Source organism: Myotis yumanensis, unplaced genomic scaffold (assembly GCF_028538775.1).
Source record: "Myotis yumanensis isolate MYYU_CA2020_CCGP unplaced genomic scaffold, mMyoYum1.0.hap1 SCAF_24, whole genome shotgun sequence".
In the NCBI taxonomy this organism is placed as follows: domain Eukaryota; kingdom Metazoa; phylum Chordata; class Mammalia; order Chiroptera; family Vespertilionidae; genus Myotis; species Myotis yumanensis.
In genome coordinates, this window is record NW_027223775.1 from 9,291,297 (window position 1) to 9,296,381 (window position 5,085).

The following is a 5,085-nucleotide window of genomic DNA, read 5'->3' on the forward strand; positions in this document are numbered from 1 at the left end:
ACTGGCCACCGTCCATCGCTTCTGACAGCCAGACAGGGAAGGTGGAAAAGAGAAGCCGCCACCCCAATCAGGCTCCTGCCCACAGCTCTCGCTTGTCTGCCTCTGCTTCCCTCCAGCTCCTCTCTCCAGGTTCACCGTGTCAAATTCTGAGCCCTCCGCCACGACCTGTCATCTCCACCTCGCAGCCAGAAGATGACTTCCTCCTCCGTCAGGGTTTATCTCAGGCATCAGCACACAGTAGGTCCAGAAGATGACTCTCTCACCCATCAGGGTTTATCTCAGGTGTGAGCACACAGTCAGTCCAGAAGATGACTTTATCCATTGTCAGGGTTTATCACAGTCACTGGCACACAGTAGGTCCAGAAGATGACTCTCTCCCCCTTCAGGGTCTATTACAGGTGTGAGCACACAGTAGGTCCAGAAAATGACTCTCCCCCCCATCAGGAACTAGCACAGGTGTGAGCACACAGTAGGTCCAGAAAATGACTCTCCCCCCCATCAGGAGCTAGCACAGGCACCAGCACACAGTAGATGACTCTCTCCCCCAACAGGATCTATCACAGGTGTGAGCACACAGTAGGTCCAGAAGATGACTCTCCCCATCACGGTTTATCTCAGGCACTGGCACACAGTAGGTCCTCACCTCCCCCCGGGTGTCTCCGAGGCCTGCGGCATTCCCACACCCACACGACCTCAGATTTCTTCTCGCAGGGACCCAAGAGCTGGTAGCCGACCGCTAACTTGAAACGCATTTCCCAACCCCTCCTTCTCCACATCCCCCCCCCCCCCCGCCCCCAATTAGGCAAATAATTGAATAAGAGCCGTCTTAAAGGCCAAGTAGGTGTTTCCCAAAGAAATGCCTGCTGGCGTGGCCACAAAATATGCGTAAAGGTATGTCGAGAGCCGCAACAAAGCAAATACTTGCAGGATGGGCCAACAGCCCCTCAGAAGTGCCCCCGAATTCCTTTCCCAGCACCTGCGGCTGCTCCATGGCCGGCTGATCCAACAACGCAGCAAGCCCCAGATACGATCACGTGCTCCCCACCTCCTCCCCTCCATGCACAGCAAATTTAGTAAAAATATTCCATGACTGACAGCTTAGGCCCCCTCCCCCGGCCTAAGCCAGCAGTCGGACATCCCCCGAGAGCTCCTGGACTGCGAGAGGGTGCAGGCCAGGCTGAGGGACCCCCGTGAGTGCACAAATTTCATGCACTGGGCCTCTAGTAAAAACATATTAAAAATTTTTAATTGCCTTAGAATGATAATGTGTGATTTCTTTATTTTAAAAATTAATATTAGGGAGAGAGGAAGGGAGCGGGAGGGAAACATCGATGTGAGAATGAAGCATCGATCCGCTGCCTCATGCTCGCCCCCTACTGGAGGTTCAGGAGAATGAGTCCCCGGGAAAGCCCGCCCAGACCCAGGCAGCAGGGGGCGCTGTGTTCTGACGGAAGTCAATGCCTGGAGACTTCAGATAATGAGCACCACACCCAGGCAGAGACCCAGCTGGGATGCGGATGGAGGGCTGGATGGGCCTGGAGGTAGCAGGTTCCCGCAGCACAGGCCCAGTTTCCGCAAGGCCGCTCTGGGGCGGGTGCACACCAGCTGGGCCTGCACAGACAGCGGGTTGTAGGAGGAGGACGGTTGGAAGGAGAGCAGACAGGATGCGCCTCCACCCCGTCTGGGAGCCTGGGTTCCCAGGGCCCACTCCCTGGGCCTGGGCGGCTGGCCACTCCGATTTGCATTTGAATCTCCACCCGGGAGGGCAGAGGGCCAGCTCTCAGCTCACGTCAAGTGGAGGTCCAAGTTGGCAATGGGGTCCGAGCTTCGGGCTGTTCCAAGGGGACAGACAGACAGACAGACGGACTCCAGGTTTCCGGAGTGGTTGAAGCTGCCCAGTCCTGGGAGGTGGTCAGAGCGAGCCCCCTGCCAAGGCAGCCGCCTCTGTAGCTGACCCAAGGCGGCCTCCTGCCTGGGACCAGGCATCCCAGCATCCCCGGGGGTCTATGCCTGCAGACCACAATCTAGCTACATTCAGGAGGGCTCAGCACACCTGTGGAGCATTGCTTGAGTAATAATAATGATAATAATAATAATAATAATCTATATATATAAAAGTTTAAGCAACCATCCGACCATCTGACCAGTAGCTATGACGTGCACTGGCCACCAGGGGGCAGACACTCTGACCAGTAGCTATGACATGCACTGACCACCAGGGGGCAGATGCTCCGACCGGTAGCTATGGCGCATACTGACCATCAGGGGGCAGATGTTCTGACCGGTAGCTATGATGTGCACTGACCACCAGGGACAGATGCTCTGACCGGTAGCTATGACATGCACTGACCACCAGGGGGCAGACGCTCAACACAGGAGCTGCTGAGCTGCGGTGACTTGGCAGCAGCCGTTCTCGGGTGACACACCCAGAACCAGACAGGAGGGAGCCCATTTCTGGGGTGTGTCACCCGAGAACCGCCCTCTCGCCATCCAGAACCCCTTGGGGGATGCCAAAGAGCCGGTTTCAGCCCGAGCCCCACAGTCCAGGCTGAGGGACCCCACCTGCCGGAGGGACCCTGCTCACTCCCCAGACGCCCTTTGAGCCACGGCGCCACCCCAGGTACGGCTGGCCTGGGGGGCAAGGGGGTGGACCACAGGAGGTTGGCTCCAGGGCGTGTCCAGCCCATCTCGCCCAGTCCTTCCCCGCCGGCGCCGGCCACCTTCTAATTAATTTCCTTTCAATCTGTGCATCGGGCCACTAGTAATAATAATAATAATAATAATAATAATAATAATAGAATGAGAGAGAAAGAGAAATATTAATATGGGAGAGAAACATCTATTGGTTGCTTCCCATATTAAAAAAAAAAAAAAAGAAAAAAAATAATAATGAAAATAAATTCCAGAAAGCCAAGGCATTACTTTGCCATTCAGATGCCCTTTTTTAAAAAACAAAAAACAAAAAACTGTACTGAAAGTAAGAATTTGATGCTCAACAGCAAAAGTTCAAACTATATATTTTTCTAAAATATAGGAATGAGCCCAGCCGGTGTGGCTCAGTGGTTGAGCATCCTTCTAGGAACCAGGAGGTCAGGGTTTGATTCCCGGTCAAGGGCACATGCCCGGGTTGTGGGCTCGATCCCCAGTAGGGGGCGTGCAGGAGGCAGCTGACCCCTGATTCTCTCTCATCATGGATGTTTCTATCTCTCTCTCTCCCCCTCTCCCTTCCTTTCTGAAATCAATTAAAAAAAATATACTAAAAATTAAAAAAAACCCATGAAATAATATTTAAAAAACTGTACTAAAAATAAGACGGGGGTGTTCAACCGCGAAAGTTCAAACGCTTCATTTTTCTAAAATATGCAAACGAGGCGAGTTTCCAGGAGACATCACCGTGAACACGCGTGTTTGTCATCACACTGGAGGGGGGAAAAACTCATTTTTAAAACAAGAAATCAAGAAGCTTCGCAAGAAGAGGGAGGGCAGGGCATCAGGGAGCCTGCAGGAGGGTGGGCTGGCCTATTCCACGGTGGCACAGCGCCCCCTGCTGGGCCAGCTACACGCTTTTCTGCAAATCTTTCTTTTAAAAAAAATATTTTATTAATTTTTTTCCGAGAGGAAGGGAGAGGGATAGAGAGTTAGAAACATCGATGAGAGAGAAACATTGATCAGCTGCCTCCTGCACACCCCCTACTGGGGATGTGACCGCAACCAAGGTACATGCCCTTGCCCGGAATCGAACCCGGGACCCTTCAGTCTGCAGGCTGACGCTGGCACGAGGGTGCGATTTTATACAGCAGGAACCATGCAATTGTGGACGTTCAGCACCAGGGGGCGCCATTATACAGCAGGTGCCATGCAACTCTGTACTCCAGGCACCAGGGGGCGCCATTACACAAGATTCCTGGGAACAGTTGGTGTATTTTTTTTTTTTTTTTAGGACACAGCACAATGCCATCCCTACTGAATAAAAAGAACACTGCTAAGCCCATAATAGCAGCTCAGAGATGCCTTTTAATATTAGAGGCTGCGTGCAGAGAGAAAGAAATGATCATCATTCGGTGATTTTTTTTCTTAATCCGGACACACTGTTATCCAATCTTTGGCAATTGGAGACGCTGTAGGATTTATCCATCTTTTGTATATAACTGAAGAAACACCGCGGCCTTGGGTTGTCATTACCTCCACGGCCATCATAAAAATCAATATGTCACCTCCTGTTGGGAAAAAGGAGTTTTTTCTGGAGGCCCCTTCTTTGGGCGCGATAAGCATGTTTTCTAAACAGAAAAGACGTTAGACTGGCTCTCTCTTTTTTAAGTTTTATAGTTCTCATTTCTTATGCTTTTTTCCCCCTCTGGCGGTTTGTAAGTGTCATAAAACCTTGGTGAAATATCGAGGTGCTTCCACTGAGGAAATCGCCATTATTGCCCTGGCCAGTGTGGCTCAGTTGGTTGGAACATCATCCCGTGCACCGAAAGGTCGCAGGTTCGATTCCCAATCAGGGCACATGCCCAGCATGCACCCCCAGCACCAGGGGGCGCCGTTACAGAGCAGGAGAGTGTGCAATTGTGCACGCCTGGCAACAGGGGGCGACCTTATACAGCAGGAGAGCATGCAGCTGTGCACTCCCAACACCAAGGGGCACCGTTATAGAGCAGGAGAATGTGCAGCTGTGCACTCCCGGCACCAGGGGGCGCCCTTATACAGCGGGAGAGCGTGCAGCTGTGCACTCCCGGCACCAGGGGGCGCCGTTATATAGCGGGAGAGCGTGCAGCTGTGCACTCCCGGCACCAGGGGGCGCCCTTATATAGCGGGAGAGCGTGCAGCTGTGCACTCCCGGCACCAGGGGGCGCCCTTATACAGCAGGAGAGCGTGCAGCTGTGCACTTCCAGCACCGGGGGGCGCCATTATACAGCAGGAGAGCATGCAGCTGTGCACTTCCAGCACCGGGGGGCGCCATTATACAGCAGGAGAGCGTGCAGCTGTGCACTTCCAGCACCGGGGGGCGCCATTATACAGCAGGAGAGCATGCAGCTGTGCACTCCCAGCACCAGGGGGCACAGATATAGAGCAGGAGAGCATGCA